The sequence below is a fragment of the Chelon labrosus genome (genome assembly GCF_963514085.1).
Source record: "Chelon labrosus genome assembly, contig: SCAFFOLD_31, whole genome shotgun sequence".
NCBI lineage: Eukaryota > Metazoa > Chordata > Actinopteri > Mugiliformes > Mugilidae > Chelon > Chelon labrosus.
In genome coordinates this window covers 309,918-327,259 of record NW_028181545.1, presented here as the reverse complement: position 1 = coordinate 327,259, position 17,342 = coordinate 309,918, and positions in this window count along the sequence as shown.

Genomic DNA, 17,342 nt, shown 5'->3' with positions numbered 1-17,342 from the left:
CTGAGGAAGTGACAAGAAACACCACTTGAGTCTTTAATAGATTTACCTTCTAGATAGAAAACTCTAGATATCAGACATAGATTTACGTATGAACACAACATATCTCATGTCCATTCCATGTTTTAAACTCTTCTATATTCTAGATAGAAATGTGTATATCATGTAGAAAGCGTCTCTATGTTGAACTGGAGTAAAAGTACTTAGTTACTTTCAGCGCTTCCCGTTAGAAAAGCAGATCAAACTTCTAGAGACAGATTTCAAATCAAAGACTGTGTCATGGATGGAAATAATCACATAAGTTGAAATCATATTTAGGAAGCAGGTCTGGCGCTGATCACGCAGAGACTAGAAATGGCGGATCAGTTTCATACTAGTCCTCCTCCAGACTCTGGACTTTCAGCTCTGACTCAGATTAACGTGAATTTATGGAGCTGCAGATTTCTGCTGCTTCTGTTGGAGCTGAGCTGCTGACATCTGATGTTAACCAAGAAAACATTCAAAACTGCTTCATTACCTTCAGACGGAGTTTGACACGGAGAGAAAAATATCTGCGACACGATCCTGGAGAAAGAGAAACTAAACTGAAACCAGGAAACAGCCTGAGAGGAGTCGTCAACACAAACGTTTCCTGTTTCGTGTGTGTGTTTGTGTGTGTGTGTGTGTCCAGTGGCGGACTGTCCATCGGGACATTTCCCGGTGTCCTGGCCTTTGAACTGTCCCGCTCGGTAATTGCCTACGGTCAGGTCGGGTCTCCTTGATTTTTAAATCAACAATCCGTGGTGCGGCTCATTAGGGCTTCATCTGCTCCGCTGAAGCTCACACAGACTGAGCAGCAACGTTGGGCACAAACCGCACAAACACGCCCCCTCCTCTCGTTTTGTGAGCTTCTCCGTCAGGCCACAGCACTGCAGACAGAAATCCTTTTATTAGATTATTTCCTTTAACCTTTATTTAACAGGTAAAATCACATTGAGATGAAGAACATTTGTTGTTGAACCTGAAGCAGCAGTTGATGTGAGGAAACCCACCAACATCTCAGAACTGAAGTGGTTCTGTTCTGAGGAACAAGCTGCTGTAGACCACTGATCAGCTGTTACCAGAAACATTTAGTTACAAGGAGGTCACAGCAGATACTGGACACAAGGAGGACATGATATGCAGTGATGGGCAAGCTACTTGATATGTGTAGTGAGTCAATGCAATTTTAGTGATCAACACAACTGTCAGTCAGATAAAGGCTAAAATATGATTTATTCATTGAACAATAGCCCAACACACAAAAAAAAAAATACAAATCAGAGCACATTTTTAGCTCTAGTTACACAAGAATGACCAGTGTGCTCTTCACCAATGAATATTGATCATCTAACAGTCTCCCCAAAGTGCGTCTTGATACTAACTGCCTGGAGGGTAGAATTTCACGGAATAGTTCTATATATTCTGGCCTCTCCACAGTCCACAGTGGGTGCAATCCCTGTATCATGAAATTAAGAACTAACTTATTGAAATGTTCTTGACTTACAGAGCGGGGACTACCCCTGAAATACTCAGATACACTGCCTTGTGGCGTGTGGTGTTCGTCATCCTCAGGCGCACTCCTCTTCTTGGCTTGTTCACGCTCCCTTTCCATGCAAGCAAAGTTATTTGGGTGGACTCTCCAGAGAAGAAATAGTTAATTCAACATTTGTTTTATGTATGTGGCTGTGATTTTGCATAGGCCTACTAGGTCCGACCTAGCTTGTTATTGTAGTCGACAGGAACTTTTTCTTTGGGTTGCACAGAAGGCATCTGAAAATATATTTCTTTTCAGTGGTCTCCACTAAAGTGACATACTTTTGAAGGTATGGCCACGGTGTATGCTCATGCTCTTCCACGGATCTTGGGCTCTCTGCCATTCTCTTTTCTCTCCAGTGTGTGTGTGTCGTTTGTCTATGTCGTCACCGTGAACATTCTGTAGGCCTACACATGCGCTTGTACCCGGCGTGTTTTTGTCGACACAGAAACATCCTGTTTTCCTAATTTATGTGTTTGATGGCTGCAGGGAAATGCTGTTGTGTGTGAAATGTCAGAAATGTCCAGGAGAAATTAGCTTTCGAGGACGCTACTGCACTGCTTGATCAATAAAAGAGCTTAGCTACTGAAAAGTTACTTGGTTTTGTAAATATCGACGCTACTGCCAAGCTACTGACAAAAGTAGTTAAGCTACTGCCCATCACTGATGATATGTGATATTGGCTCATTTTACTGAACAAACAAGTCTAATATTTCTGTTTCTTGTCTTTGATTGGGTTCTCTTTGTCGACTTTCAGGATGTTTTGAGTCATTCTGATGCAGAAATGTTGAAAACGGTGAAGGACACAAAAACCCTGCAGCTCTGAACTTTGTAGAATTGTTTTCTGAGCTCAGACTGTGACGGTAAAAGTCTGATCTTTGCTCCAATCCTCCAGAGAACGGAGCCTCTCAGGTCGCTGAGGAGGAAGGTCAGAGATTCAGAGAGAGGTTGATGACTTCAGTCAGCTTTAAAAAGCAGCAGATTGACTATTAACAATGGACAGAGCTTCATAGAACAAGGTGTAGAGTGAAGCATCATGGAGTCTGCCTGGGCAGAGAGAGAGTGTGGCATTCAGTCCATTTCTTCCTCACACCCCCTACATGACTTCCTGAAGGAGCATTAAAGATGAACATTGTTTATCAGCTTCAAGTTGGTGGGGATCACATTCATCAGACATTCCAGCTCTTAAACCTTTAAGACTTGTTCATTTAGGAGATTGAACTCCAGGTGTCATGTAGTGTGTTTGTCCTTTCTTTATTATTCCAGTCCAGTGTTTCACTGCCTGTGTTGTACCTCCAGAGATTAGACACTGTCTTTTACTTGGTCATCTTGGTGGAAGATGTAGACTCGGCTGCTGGTCTCCGTTGATGATGTGAGATGGTTCGGACGTGGTGCTTTTCTCTGTAGCTGTCCCTTGGAATCACTGAATGAGGCGGAGAGTCACGTACTGGTGCTTAAATGGCTTTTATTATCCAGCACCATGAAAACTAGAAAGAAGAAATACAAGAAAGGAAAAAACAATGAGTTCATGTACAAGCAAGTTGAAGCAAAACTACAAACAAAACCTTTGAACAAACTCCCATTTGATTTCAGTCAAATCTTTTCTGTCCAATCATCAGACTTCAACTAGTTGATATAAAACACATTTATTCATTTCCATCCATTTAACTATAGGAGAGGTGATTGTTAAACTTCAACCAAACATTTCATCATCATACACGAGGGAATAAGCACTACGTACTAGAGATGTTATGCTCCAAGCAGACGCTCGACACAGTGTGGAGCTTTCAAAGCACAAGTATCACCACCAGATGTTTGGATGCCTGGCTTCATCAGTCCAAACATCACGTGACTCCCCAAATGAAGCTTCATCACGTCACACGCGTATCGGCCGTCATCAGCCACGTGTCACTCCAGGTTTGAATGCAGGGCGGGATTGTCAAACTCACAATGATTAGAAATGGACACGGTCCCTCAGATGGTTGTGGGTTTTTGAGAGGAGGAGAGTTTTTCATACGTTACGTAGTTTCATTGATTTAGAACCAGGGAGAGTGAAGTTTAAGGTTTTAGTAGAACATTAGATGAACTTGGCACATAGGCATTCACACACTATACATTGATTTACATACCTGTATACATATTGATTTAGTTAGTTCATTAGTCAGTTGTGAGAGTGTGAGTGTAAAGCCAGTGTGAGAGCATTAAGTGTTTGTGTGATAGTCTGAGTGTTTGACAGTGAGGAAAGGAGAGATAGGGAGAATGGAGGAGAGGCCCCTAAAAGAAGCAGATCTTATGTGTGGGAGCACTTTGACATTATTACCCCAACAAAGGTCAAGTGTCTGATCTGTGCTCCAGAGCTGGCCTTTAATAACAACACCTCTTCAATGCTGAGGCACCTGCACTCAAGACACCCTGAGACTACACCCAATCCAGCTGCTCCTGCTGCTCCTGCTGCTCCTGGAGGAACTGGACATGGTTAGCCTCTGGCAACTAGCATGGATATGTATTAAAGAGACAGAGCAAGATTAAAATGGAAAAGATACAAAACAACAATAATACATTTGAAAAAGTTCTGTGTCAATAACTATTTCCATTTTCTGCTTTAAAGGGCGACAAGCTGAACTGGATGAGACCTTGGTAGACATGATGGTGCAGGACTGCCAGCCATTTTCTGTGCTTGAGGATAAAGGCTTTAAATCATTTGTTAACAAGCTTGAGCCAACATATGTCCTGCCCACAAGACAAGCATTGAGAGCCATGGTGGAGACAAAGTAGAAAGAAGCCAAGGAGAAAGCTGGAGCAGAGCTGGAGAAGACTGTGGCAGTCAGCTGGACAGCAGACATGTGGACATCTGGAAATATGGACGCCTTCCTCGGGGTCACCTGTCATTATAGAAATGAGGAAGTGAAAGTGTCATGTGTTCTGTTAGGTGTCACTAAAGTCCCTCAGTCCCACACAGCTGAAAACCTAAAGAACGCCAAAGAACTCTGAACTGACGAATGGAGCCTTAAAAACAAGATCCACTGTCTGCTCACTGACAATGAGGCAAATATGGAGGCTAGTGCTAGGCTTCTTAGACTACACAACATACCTTGTTCTGGGCACAGTTTAAATTTGGAGGCAACAGCAGAACTAGCAGAGATCTGGATGTGAGCCAGAAAAGTTGTTTGTTTCTTCAAAACCAGCACAAGGGCCAAGGAGAAACTGACAGAGGTTCAGGAACAAGTTGAAAAAGCAGCTCATCAGCTGATTGAAGAGGTTGAAACCAGGTGGAATTCCACTTTCCTCATGTTCCAACGTCTACATGAGCAGCGTGAGCCAGTGGGAGCAGCACTTGCATCACTAACAACAGATGTGGTGCCACTAAGCTGTGTGGACTACGAGGCTGTGGCTGAATGCCTTGAGGTTCTGGGGCCGCTGTCTCTGGCTACTACTGAGCTTTCAGTAGAGAAGAAGGTGTCAGCATCCAAGCTCATACCCATCATTCCTATCAAGTCCACATCCCTACTCCATCCATGCTCACAGCTACTGACACTAAATCTGCTGCACTTTTTATTGGCAAGGTGCAGTGTGGAAAACATTCAGGTCCTGTCAACGGCAACTGTTGTTGAGCCAAGGTTCAAAACAATAACATTTGTCAACCAGACCAATGCACAGGAGGCAGTTACCAGAGTCACAGCAGAATGTGCAGGACTGAGGAGATCAGAACATGTCCCACCCTCAACATCACAGCTAATAGCTTTCTCTTTAGTTGATCATTGCTTGTATATATGCTCTATCAAACAACTGGATGGATTTCCATTTGTTTTACAGTCCACAACAGAGGACGTCCCTGGTCCCTCAACACAAGAGGCTGACCCTGACAACCTGTGGGAACGTCTGGACTGCTGAGTTGCTTGGTTGCATTAGTCTGTAGAAAAACCTTCTTTGAGACAAAAACACATACAATGGATTTCACCTTCTTCTGTTCTGATTTCTTGCAGGTGCAACTCAGAGTCCAAAATGCTACGGCAGAAGCAACAGTGGAGGTTCAGTGGTATTTGTCTGAGTCCTACCTCTCCAGAGGAGAAGAGCCTTTAAAATACTGGCACTCTAGGGCGGCAGTTGATCCAAATCTTTACAAGCTTGACAAAGAAGATTTTCATATGCCTGCAACTTGTGTGCCGTGTGAAAGGGTCTTCTCCAAAGTTGGAGAGGTGATAACCAAGAAGAGGAACAGACTAAAGCCTAACTCAGCTCAAATGATCTGGTTTTTAAATCCTCTTCCCAGTTTCACAAGCATTTTGTACAACTACTGTCATCACAGTCCCTAGATGCACAAGCATTTCACTTTTTTATTTTGGAAATATATTTTTGTATTTCTATCAATCTCATAAAAGCATATATCTAAAACATACAGTATTATATGATGGCAAACTCATACAAGTATATTATTATTTTCTATAAAAGAAAAACAATCAAGCATTTCCAGATGCACATACTGTAGATCCTTTAATGTTAAACAAACACAACAGTGTCTTTCTGTCTGACGACCCTTTGCCCTTTGTTTCATGTGAATGCTATGTATCATTTGATCCAGCAGATGTCGCCACATTTCATTTGATCAAATGCTTCCAAACACTTGCTTCAGATTGATTCAGTGGTTCAGAAAGCTTCAGTTCCTCCATCACTACTGCATACCTCTTTCCACACCAAGGGAGATCAATTACAGTTGCACCAGTGATATTACCTTCATAGACACGTCTGCTTCCTAGCCAACCCAACAAACCAAGCATCAGATTAACATTGCTAAACACAGCGATGGTCAATAATATGCAGAACAAAACAGAATCACATCTAAACTTCCATCAGAATAAACCTGGAGATAGCCCAAACAAAGGAGACACTGCTGCACAAAGTAACGCCAGCCAGGAGTCTCCAGGAACAGTAGTGATGGACACACGTGCCCAGGTGTTAAGAACTGCATTGATTCCAGGCTTCAGGTTTTCCTCATCATGTGACTTCCTGGCTGACGCTAAAGGTGGCCGCTAGGTGGCAGCAAAGAATCTAACTGTCATTTACATACCTTAAAGAAGAAATGCACATTTTCTAGCAGTTTGTGGTGTCGTCTCCAGCTTTGAGTGAAGTGTGTTTGATGTCTAGATGAATTATTAAAGATAAAAATGAAAATGTTAAAGATGACTGGTTGTTTATTCAAAGACTAAACGTCTGCAAGTTTCATTTTCTCAGTCAGAGCGAGTAGAAACTGTAGAAATGTTTTGTCCAGGAAGCTGTAAAATGAGAAGTGATCACCTGTCATCACCTGTCAACCATCTTTTCTTCTATTTAATCAAACATAGATGTAGACTTTAAATCACTTTGTTTTCTTTAACATCTGAAGCGACACTGAGCAAAGTCAAACTCTGGACAACATCTCAGCTCCAGTCTGTCTCTCCACCCTGATGATCTGGTTCCTCATTACAACAACAGCCTCAACAACATTCTCAACTGTCTTGCCCCAGTGAAAACTGGCTCTGTTACCTTCTCACTAACTGCTCCCTGGTTTACCCCTGAACTCCGCTCCATGAAAGACAAAGGTCCACAACTGGAGCCACTCTACACAGAAACTGCTCTTACTATTCACAAAGAAATGCACAAAGCTCACATATTACATTACAAGGACTCAACTTGTCAAAGCAAATCTGACGACTATTCTGGTCTAATCTGTTCTAATGAAGGGAACTCCAAGACACTGTTCTCCTTGCTCAACAAAACTCTCCAACCCCCAGACTCTCTACCCCCCCACATGGACTCAGCTGATACCTGGAACTCCCTGTTGCTGTTTTTCCAGAACCAGAAGCAGAAACTTCACAAACTCCAGCGTCATTTAAACTCCAACTCTTCTCTCCTCCTCTCAACTTCTCCCCCATTGTCAGCTATTCTCCAGTTTCCAACTCCCGTCTGCTTCAGAAATCACAGACCTCATCCAGAAATCCAAGCCCTCCACGTGTCAGCTAGACCCCCTCCCCACAACTCTGGTCAGATCCTGCCTCTCCTCTCTGCCCCCCCTCATTACTGCCATCATCCACTCCTCACTTACCACTGGAATTGTTCCTCCACTCTTCAAAGTTGCAGCTGTCCCCCCTATACTGAACAAACCTGCTTCAGATCCTAACCACGACAACAAGCTCCGCCCCATCTCTAACCTACCTTTCATTTCCTGAATCCTTCAACAAACTGTTGCCACTCAGCTTCACTCCCACCTATCTCACACCTGCCTGTATGAACCATTCCAGTCTGGTTTCAGCCCCCACCACAGCACAGAACCTGCTCTCTTAAAGATCACTAATGACCTCCTCATGGCAGCTGATTCTGGTTTCCTCACCATCCTCCTCCTCCTTGATCTGACTGCAGCCTTTGACACCATAATAATAATAATAATAATACCTTTATTTATATAGCACCTTTTAAAACAACGTTTACAAAGTGCTTTAACATACAATAAAATACTCAGGCAAGATAAAACAACCAACAATATATGAGAAGACAATAAAAGCAATTAAAAGTTAAGTTACATAAACGCATAACAAAATTAATAAATATAAATAAAATAAAATAAAACACAGTAAAATAGAATGGCTTAATTCGAGTTACAAGTTAAAACGAAGTTAAAAGGACAAACCTCACACAAAAGCAAGTCTATAAAAATGAGTTTTAAGAAGTGATTTAAAAGAATTCACTGACTGTGCAAGCCTTATGTCCTCAGGCAGGGCGTTCCAAAGTCGAGGGGCCGTGATGGCAAACGCTCGGTCACCTTTAGTTTTGAGCCTCGACCTTGGAACAGCCAGAAGGGAACCACCTGAGGACCTAAGGCTGCGGGCTGGCTCGTAAGGTGTCAGTAACTCTGATATGTAACTTGGAGCCAGCCCCTGACGTGCCTTAAAAGTGATCAGTAAAATCTTAAAATCAATTCTAAAACAAACACGGAGCCAGTGAAGAGAAGCTAAAATCGGTGTAATGTGCTGTCGTCTGTTAAAACCAGTAAGAAGCCTAGCTGCTGCATTTTGCACAAGTTGGAGGCGAGAGAGTGATTTTTGATTAATGCCGGAGAGAAGTGAGTTACAGTAATCTAATCTGGAGAATATTAGTGCATGTATAACCTTTTCTAAATCGGGGCGGGAAATGATTTTTTTGATTCTGGAGATGGTTTTGAATTGAAAGAAACAAGACTGAACTACTTTATTGACATGTTTTTCGAAGTTGAGGTTTGAATCAAAAATTACTCCTAAGTTACGGGCAGTGGGCGTTACACAGTTGGCATAGGGACCAAGAGAGGTTAGAATGGAGCTGGTGTGGATAGGGGGATTAAGTAATATGATTTCGGATTTTGAGTTGTTGAGTTTCAGGAGGTTCTGTGCCATCCAGCAGTTCACATCACTAAGACAGTCTAAAACAGCAGCTAGGCTTCCAGGGTCAGCAGGTCTCAGGGGGAGGTATATTTGTGTGTCATCTGCATAACAATGAAAAGAAACATTGTGGCGTTCAATGATATGGCCAAGAGGGAGCATATAAATAGAAAATAAAATTGGACCTAAAATTGAACCTTGCGGTACACCACAGGTAATGTGAGCTGACGAAGAAGAATAATTACCTGTGGTGACCGAGAAGCTTCTTTCTAAAAGGTAAGAGTAAAACCAACCAAGTGCTGAGTCCTTGATGCCCACCCAGGTTTTAAGACGGTTGATTAAAATGGAGTGATCTATAGTGTCAAAAGCTGCGCTGAGGTCTAAAAGAATTAAAATTGCACTCTCACCCCTGTCAGCAGCTAAAAGGAGATCATTAGTTACTTTTAGGAGGGCAGTTTCTGTGCTATGAAGAGCTTTAAAACCTGATTGAAATTTCTCGAAGATGTTATTATGACCCATGAAATTTAAAAGTTGTGAGGAAACCACTTTCTCTAAAATCTTCGATAGAAACGGAAGTTTGGAAATTGGCCTAAAATTGCTAAGAACAGAAGGATCAAGGTTGGGTTTCTTTAAAAGGGGCTGGACCACAGCATGTTTAAAAGCAGAAGGATAAATACCATCTTCTAAAGATCTGTTAATGATCGATAAAATACTAGGTCCAACTGTGATAAAAACCTCTTTAAGAAATTTTGTGGGAATAAAATCAAGACTGCATGTGGTTGATTTCATATGGGCTATGGTTTCTGCTAAAAAAGACAACGATATTGGTTTAAAAGTGGTAAAATAATTATTAACGTCTCTTGTGGCCTGTAAAACACGGTCGGGGGGAGTTATCTGTTGTCTAATATTATCAACCCTTTTTATAAAAAATTTTAAAAACTCCTCACACAAGTCTTGTGACGCATCGTTAAAAGGACATGTGGAGGGGGTGATGAGTGAGTCTATTACAGAGAATAAGGTTCTGGGGTTTGAGTGATTTGCTAAAATGATGTTAGAAAAGAAGGATGCTCTTGCTTCTTTAACTGCAGTTTGGTACTTCATCATGGCAACTAAAATGAGAATTTTGTTATAAATAGATATAAAGTGGGATAAAAGCTCCGCAAACTCTTCTATAAAAACACTGTTGGGTTTAGGAGGTCTATAGATAATTAAAATAAAAACAGGATCTTTAGAGTTAAGTTTAAAACCAAGGTGCTCAAAGGAAGTGAAATTATTACATAAAATCGGAGTGCATTTAAAATCTTTTCTGTGTATAACCGCGACCCCCCCTCCCCGGCCAGACAGGCGGGGTTGATGGAGGTGTGTGTAATCAGGGTGGGTCGCCTCAATGAGAGGGCTGCAGTCTCCCTGAGAGAGCCATGTCTCTGTCAATATAAAAAAGTCTAACCTGTTCGAGGTGATAAAATCATGGCATAAAAAAGATTTGTTATTAAGAGATCTGACATTCAGGAGACCGAAGTTAGCTAGTTTTGCGTTAAAAACAGGGGAAACATGGGTATTTCGGGGGACCTGAATTAAATTGTTGTGGTTGGCAGCAGAGAGGTGTGAAGTTGAGCGTGCTGCCGAGGGTCCGTGGTAGGAAATGATGGTGGTGATGTGAGAGGGTATGTCAGTCCGGTTTTGAAGCGGGGATGATGGAAGTGACATAATATTTCCTACCGTGACGTACCGTATGTTGTTATGGAGTACTGGTCTGGGCACTCTGATTGTTTTTTGACGGGACTTGGTGATTCTGACTGGAATATGCCTTGATGCAGGAGTAGGAGATGTAGGACCGTTAGAAGAAACTGAGAACTGGCTGTGAGTAGATGTGCGTGCATGTGGCAGGAGGGACCTGAAGAGGGAGCTCTCATGGAAAACAGGAAGCTGTGAATGTGCCGTCAGCGAAGAGGGGGGATCCGGTGTGGGGGTGAGGGATGTAAAGAGTCAGTCACATGGAAAGGTGTGCACCGCATGCTGCAGGTTAGCAGACAGCATTTGGCTACCCCTCTTATTTGGATGGATCCCATCTCGTTTAAAAAGAGAGTCACGATCCCAGAACAAGTTGAAATTGTCAATAAAACCAAAATTGTGCATCCTGCTGGCAGATTGGAGCCAAGTGTGAAGGCTGAGGAGTCTACTGAAACGGCCAGCTCCACGACCCAGAGTCGGGATGGGGCCAGATATGAAAACAGACTTTCCAGAGTTTTTTAGAACAGTAAAAAGAAGATTAAAATCAGTTTTAGTGCGTTCAGACTCCCGACGAGTTGTATCATTTGTTCCCACATGAACAATGATCCTTTCGATAGTTGTCGGGAGCGATGGCATGAGATCCAGAAGTTTATCCAAGATGTGGGGGACGGTGGCTCCAGGGAAACAGTGTGTGGCTGCGTTAAAGAAGCGAATGTCCCGGGTTATGGAGTCACCAATGATCAACGTGGTGGGGGGAAAGAGGGGACGAGAGGCCAATGTTTCTGGGCTATCTAGACGATGCTGAGGACGATCGGTTGATGCTACGCGGGGGGTCTGTGCAGGAGGACAGAGGCGAGGACGCTGCTTAAGACTAGCCCCAGGGAGACCCCCAGACCGTCTGATCACAGCTTCCTTCAGCAACCTACGGCGGTCATTTACTGCTGTAGAGCGACGAGTAGCCTTTTCAAGGCTTGCTGATGACGCAGCCGAAGTGACTTCAGGGCCAGGTGAGGTGGAGGTGGAAGCTGCAGGTGCAGCGTCGGGAGCGTCAGGATGGACGGAAGCAACCTCCGGCAGGATGGCGAAGCGGTTGGAGATAGCCAGCGGAGGTTGTGGATGCTGACCAGCCGAGACCCTCCTGCGTCCGCGTCGCACCACTTCTGTCCAGGATGGCTGGGTCGAGGTACTGGCTCGGTTCGGCGTGGAGCTGTGAACCGGAGCATTAGGACCGTTTCCGATGTAGACTCTTGGATCAGCTTGTGGTGTCCGACAGGCAGTCAGCGGCGTTGAGGCATCCAGGCCCAATGCAGCAGCCCCGGTGGTGCCCGCGGCCTCCACGCCCGGCTCCTGGTCCGATGAGAGGCAGCTCTCCTCACCTGGACGCTCCTCCGGGCAGGCAGGTGAAGTGCTAATGTGAATTGTTGCCTGCCAGGGAAGGGTGGCCGCAGAAACCGAGACCACCGGAGACATGGGAGAAGGAGGTGATGGTGCTGATGGAGCGGCAAAAGTTGAGGACTGCAAATATGAGATATGTTTTGACTGGGCAGCAGCAACAGAGACAAAGCCCTCAATCAGCTGGTCCCTCTTTCGGAGCTCAGACTCAAGTCGGTGGATCTCATTCTTCAACTGTGAGTAAGAAGTGTTGCAGTCCACGCATACAGCCATGACAGCTGCTATTGTCCGGGTAAAACTCAAACTTAACACAGTTAAGTTAAAGTAATCCGGCGATCGGTGACAAAATAGCGTTAAAAAAAAAAAAAAAACGGTTTCACTTGGCCGAGTAGTGGCGTAAGTTAGCTAGCGTTAGCTGGCGCTAGCTAACAACATGTTAGCAACAGTTCAGAAACGTTTTATCTTCATCCGTGCCACTTCAGAAAACTCACCAGTGAATTAAATTTTTAGTGTCTTTTGACACTTTCAAATTGTCTCTTTAGTACTTCTGGAAATCCTGGGTTTAGTTTGGCGTAGGCTATATCAGTCTATTGGTGATCTGGTATTATTCGTCCTGAAGCCACTGGAAGTGCACCATCTCTCACTCTATCCTCCTCAACAGATTATCCTCCATTGGCATCTCTCACACCCCCCTAGACTGGTTTCACTCATATCTCTCAGGCCGTACCCACTTCATTCAACTCAAGTCCTTCAGATCCCAGCCCTCTCCCGTTACTTCAGGTGTGCCCCAGGGCTCTGTGCTGGGGCCTCTCCTCTTCATCACTTAGCTCCTCCCCCTTGGTAATATCTTCTGCAGATTCAATATTCACTTCCACTGCTTCGTGGATGACACCCAGCTCTACCTATCCACCAAACCAACTCCCTCCCTCCCTCCCTCCCTCCCTCCCTCCTCCCTCATCACCTGTTTATCTGAAATAAAATCCTGGTTCACCTCAAACTTCCTAAAACTAAACCGTGATAAAACTGAACTCCTCCTCATGGAACTAAATCCACACTTTCCAAAGCTGACAGTTTTTCCCTCCTCCCAATCAACAGTTCCTTAGTCTCCCCCTCCCTCCAGGTTAAGAGTCTGGGTGTCATCCTTGACAGCTCATTATCATTTCATTCTCACATCAGTAACGTTACCTGGTCCCCCCCCCCCCCCCCCCCTTGTTCACAGCCTTGTCACCTCCTGCATTGATCACTGTAACTCTCTCCTCTTCAGCCTCCCTCACAAATCCCTCCATCAGCTTCAAATGGTCCAGAATTCAGCCGCTCACATCGTCACCAAAACCCCTTCATTTCACCACATCACCCCGTACTACAGCATCTCCACTGGCTCCCAGTCACATTCAGGATTGACTTCCAGATCCTTCTCCACACCTTCAAGGCCATCCATAACCTGGCCCCTCCTTCTCTGTGGGACGTCCCCCTCCCTCTCCCTCAGATCCTCCTCCTCTATCCACCTCTCTGTGCCCTCGGCCCGCCTCACTACCAACTCTGGAGCTCACTCCCACCAGACATCCGTCACATTGACTCTTTCCCTCTCTTCAAATCCAGACTCCAAACTCACCTGTTCCAGAAGCTTCTTCACTGTCGTTGCTCTGTTCCATTTTATTAGCTCTTGTTGTTTCTTTCTTTCTGTGTCTTATTGTTTTTGTTCAGTGTCCTTGTGTGTCTTGAAAGGCGCTTAGAAATAAAATGTATTATTATTATTATTATTCTTATTGTAAAGCCATGAGCTTCTAGAAGATGACCTACTATAATCTATGGTTTTTATATCATACTATACTAGGATGGTTTTCTATTTCCTCCTTTACATTTCAAACTAATAACTAATATAGAATGTTGTTTCTGAAGACATAGACACAGATTGCACATTATTATTGGACAACATTAATAGAGAACGTACAACATTGAACATATGTGTAGCGCCCTTAGCTTGACTAGAACAAACACACTACTGACAACTACACTCTTTCTAGGTTCACAAAGATGGACTCCTAAATTAGTCACATGAGAGAACATCAAGTTGAACGTTGACAATTTATTGATTCACAAAAGATGATTTTTGATGAAAGTGGATGAAAAATAAGAAAAGACTAAAGAATATAGAGTCTTTCTAAAAACACAAGGAAAATAAAAGGTGAAATAAAAATGTCCCTTCTCCTTTATTAGAAGCCCAACTGTAGAAAGTTGGTGACCTCTGACCTCTGCTCACTATGACCCTCAGCATCCTCTGACCTCTGACCTCTGCTCACTATGACCCTCAGCATCCTCTGACCTCTGACCTCTGCTCTGTCATGTTACGTGTCCTGACACTTTGTGGCTGAGTTGCTGTCGTTCCCAATCTCTTCCACTTGGTTCTAATCCCACTGACAGTTGACTGTGGAACATTTAGCAACGACTGGACTTGTTGCTCAGGTGTCGTCCTATCACAGCACCACGCTGGAATCCACTGAGCTCCTGAGAGCGACCCATTCTTTCACTAATGTTTGTAGAAGCAGTCTGAACGCCTAGCTGCTGGATTTATACACCTGTCAAACACCTGAACTCAATTATCTGGATGGGTGAGTGTGTACTTTAGGCCATATAGTGTACATCTACAGTACAAGTACTTTTACCATGACAACACTGGTTAATACACAGGATTAGATGTTACAATCCCTTTAGCCAAGATCCCAGGCCAAACATATGTAGAGGCCCTGTCCAACTGAGAAACTCTAACAAACCTCCAGTCATGAGATCTGACCATGAACCTACAATCTACATGAACTAAGTCAATGAGTGCTGGCTTGTATGGCCTGCTCAGCAGCTAACCAAACAAAGACATATAGCTACCAATAGGCCTGTCACAATCATCAATCAATCAGTTCGTCACCCGGCCTCCATATGTTGCCATGTGCATACGTGTTTGTTTTCCTCGTCTCTCTACCAAACAGGCTGGATGACAAGAGGGTTCACTCTGTGCATCGGTCTCAGCACCTGGACGCGTTGGTTCCACAGATAATGAACGGAGTGAACCCTCCTGTCAATCATCCAGTCTTTGTCTCAGTGGGGGGAGGCGGGGCCACTAGCATCCACAGAGAGAGAGCAGCAGGTGAGCCTGGTGAGGAGCAGAGAGTAAGGTAACACCAGTAGAAACATGGAGGAATAAAAGAGATGATTTAAAAGAAGAACGCTGGCACAGCCCCAGTGTGGGAACATCTGGGATTTAAACCCAATCAACAAGGTGAGTCCATCAACACGGACGAGCCAGTACGTCGTGTTTGTTTGAAAGTAGCGGCGACGGAAAAAAGCTGATAGGAGCAACTTGTACGCACGTGAAACACAAGCATCCAGTCCAGTTTTCCAGCTGAGAATAAAAAGCTGCAGCTCTAGATTCAGAGGAGCCTTCACCCCGACAGTCAACACTCACTGAGACGTTTGGTCGACAACGTGAACAGAAACCAAACACAGTCAAATGGTGTGTGCTCACAGAGAGTGGAGTTCACTACATTACGTTGGTTTGATTTATTTAGGAGATTTAAAAGTTCTTGACATTCCAGTTACAATGTTAAATACTCCTGAGAAATAAAAGTTTAGTACTTCTGAAAGGGTGTACTTGCATTATTATGATATTATCATTACATTAGTGAAACAATGGTCTCAGAATAATGTTGACAATAATATGGTTTATCAGCAATAAACTGTGGGACAATATATCGTCCAGCAAAATGTGTAGTGGTGACAGGCCTAGCTAGCAAGCAGCATGAAGACATCAGATACCTGGCCTAGTCAACAGCAGTATGCAGCATGTCATTGGGCTTTTCAAGTGGGCACCTCCCTTCACCCATGTTTGGTTCAGTTAGGCCCAGGACACCTCAAGAAGGCTGAACAGGGACGTCCAGCGTCCTGGAGTCCCCCCCCCCCTCCACGCTGCCACTGCACAACCCCGTTTATCTCACCATTCAGTGACTATCAACAACTAATCTGTCAATAATTAGCCTCGTCCTTTTATGGAGCAATCAAACGGACCTGATACGTTGATGCGGACTGAATCACCAAACAATGATTCATCACCAACTTAGATTTGAACATAAATGCACTTATTTATCTTCATAAAGTACTATTTATATTTTAAACAGCTCTATTAATCACCATTTATCTTTAGAACTGTAGCATAAACCTCTTTTTAACTCTTTTAACCAGAAATGAACAGTATTAAACTCCTCTTTTTAACCTTTAACATGAATATTTAAACAGCTTCAGTTCAATAAAACACATTCCGTTATTAATGATCACAACCTGGCATCATGTCAACACAAATATGGATCATATACCGTCTCTATCTCTCTCCTCAATTACAGTAACGACACGTTAGCTTAGCCAGCTACACCGTTAGCACTCACGTTACATGCTACAAGCAGAGAACGTCTAATAGGAAGAGAAGTGGCACTCTCTGGTTACTTCCGGTTTCTGGACTGGCTGCAGTAACACGTCTCTGTCCATGCGGGGGCGCTCGCAGGCGAGTGCAGAATGAATTGGAGCCTATGGGGTTTCACCCCCAGAATCCACTTTTCTCAGGATATAATTTTTTATCAAGTAATTTGAAAGTTGCATTCAAAAGGGGGGGCTAAGATAATACACTCAGCTGAAAATTGCATTTTTAAGTTCATTTATCTGTTCTAAAAATCCGTTCAAAAAATGTGATGACGTCACATATTTTCATACAGCCAGAGGTGCTGCTTTACGGCAATTTCACCCGTGTACTTTTTACAACACATATATAACGATATGAAAGTAAAACTGCCCGCAGGAAAACATAAATACAGCACACAAAAATTAACTTCGACAGAAAGTCCTCCTTAAGAAAATGTTTCTGATTCTGCTTTAGCTTCAGGTGCCATCAAACGAGGTCTCTGGTCGTAATCAGTCGCAAGTCCGTCACTAACCAATCAGCATTCATTAGCAGAATGCTAGCGTGTTCCGGCCAACAACGGCCCAACCTGTAAGAAATTGAAAAGACATAAGTACTCATTCATTCGACTTTTGGACTATAATCTATATTGAACTTGCGGAATCAACAATAAAATCTACGTTGATTCAACGACAAGCAGGAGAAAGAGATACATTTAGCCGTCTAGCTCCATAGAGTCCCATTCAGTCTGCACTCGCCCGCGAGCGCCTCCAGTGGAATTATAATGGAACTGCAATCAAGATCGATACAATGGGGCTAATGGGAAGTGCCACGGCTCTCCGTA